Source organism: Mus pahari, chromosome 22 (assembly GCF_900095145.1).
Source record: "Mus pahari chromosome 22, PAHARI_EIJ_v1.1, whole genome shotgun sequence".
NCBI classification, from domain to species: Eukaryota; Metazoa; Chordata; class Mammalia; order Rodentia; family Muridae; genus Mus; species Mus pahari.
In genome coordinates this window covers 11,790,483-11,792,427 of record NC_034611.1, presented here as the reverse complement: position 1 = coordinate 11,792,427, position 1,945 = coordinate 11,790,483, and positions in this window count along the sequence as shown.

Here is a 1,945-nt window from a genome sequence, read left to right as displayed (position 1 = left end):
GTGAAGCTGCACCAAGTTCCCCAAAAATTCCCCCAACCCCCTACCCTCTCCCTATAAAAACCCCTAGCTTTTGAGTCTTGGGGTCGATGCCTCTACCTCTTGCATGAGATAAGCATCAGCCCAGGTCCCCGCCATTAAACTACCTCATGCTTTTACAACAAGAAGGCCTCTCGTGTTTTTTGGGATACCCTGACTCCCCTGGCGTGGGTCCAACAATGGCTCTTTGAAATGAACTAAAACTAAAAAACTAGAGGTCACACCTTTGAGAAATTTTCGTTCAACCTGAGATGGGAAGATCTACTTCAAATCCAGATCTTTGAGGTTGGAAGACACACCTTGAATCCAAATCTTTAATGCAGATATCATCTGGGCCATGCCTTCTGCTGAAAGCCTATATAAAGGACACAGGATGAAGGAAACGTTTGCTCTTTGTCTTCTTGCTCTCATCTTGCAAACAAGTCTATTTTTCTCTGCCTTTAGAACCTACTCCTTCAGGATTCCATCATATATCCAAGACCAGCTAAGACATCCAGGCTCATGGACTAAACAACTACCAGATTCTTGGAACATCTATTCATAAATGTAAGTCCCTTTAGGCACATGAGTGGCCGGACCCTTCAACTGTCTATTCATCCCAAACGGCAAGGAAAGCTTTCCCTGATGTGAACTCCCTTTGTAAACCTTGTAAACCCTCAAGGCAGGAAAGTGGCCAGGCCCTGCCTAAGGAACTCCAGCAACCCAAACCTTCCCCCAAGACATCCCTCAAGGCCCCAAGAATAGTTTTGGGTTTTTTTGTTTGTTTGTTTGTTTGTTTTTGAGACAGGGTTTCTCTGTATAGCCCTGGCTGTCCTGGAACTTACTTTGTAGACCAGGCTAGCCTCGAACTCAGAAATCTACCTGCCTCTGCCTTCCGAGTGCTGGGATTAAAGGCGCGTGCCACCACGCCTGGCTAAGAGAACTTTTCTAAAAGCTGTAACTGTCATTTCCAGCCCTGAGGCAGTAGAGTGGCCAGGTCCCACCTGAAAAAAAAATCCCACCAATCTTTGAAGAGGACAACCCACCATCCCTGAGCTCCCCCAAGCTCAGGACTTGAAACCCCACTAAACCTCATCCTGGAAAGCTCTGCCCTGGAAAGCTCCACCTCCTAGAAATCCTATATAAGTTCTGCCTACAGCTCAGTTCCCTGCTGTCTTCTCACCCAATTAGATGCAGCTGCCCTCTAAGTTTCTCCCTCCCAATAAATCTCTTGTGTGAGGTCTGTTGTGTGGTGTGAGTTTGTGGTAACCCATGGCTCTCGACTGCCTTCAGATTTGAAATACTTGAATTCTTCCCTGAAGACTTCCCACTTGCAGATTTCACCCACAGAACACTCTAACTGGGCTGCCTTTCCATCTGAGTTGTAACATAGCCTCAAACTCACAGAGATGCTTCTGACTCCTGCATCCTGGGATTAAAGGTGTGGGCCACCACTGGCTAGGTGGGGGCTCTTCTTAACCATGACAAAGTGAGATGTGCTGGGTCAGAGAAGGAAAGAGAAAAAAGGGAAGTGAGAAATGACCAGCCTTGGGAAGAATACACAAGAAGAGAAGATCCAGTGTTAACACCAGATGAACAGTTAAATAACTGACTGGATTATGTGAGGTAGGCTTAAAGGGTGAGGGGTCAAGATTAAGACAAGCTGAGTATCTCTCACTCATGAGATACACCAGATGTCCAGACAGAAGTTGACTAAAATTCAGGAGGGATTTCAAACTAGACCCTGATTGGTAGATATTCAGTACATTTTAAGTAAATAGGAGGAACATCAGGGAAAAGTAAGCCAAACCCAAATTTCAGGGGCCTGTACTCTCAATAGACAGGTGATAGCAGTGATGCATCAGCTCCTGCTTTCTGCTTGAGTTACAGTCTTGCATCCTTTGGTGATCAACAGCAGTATGGAAATGTA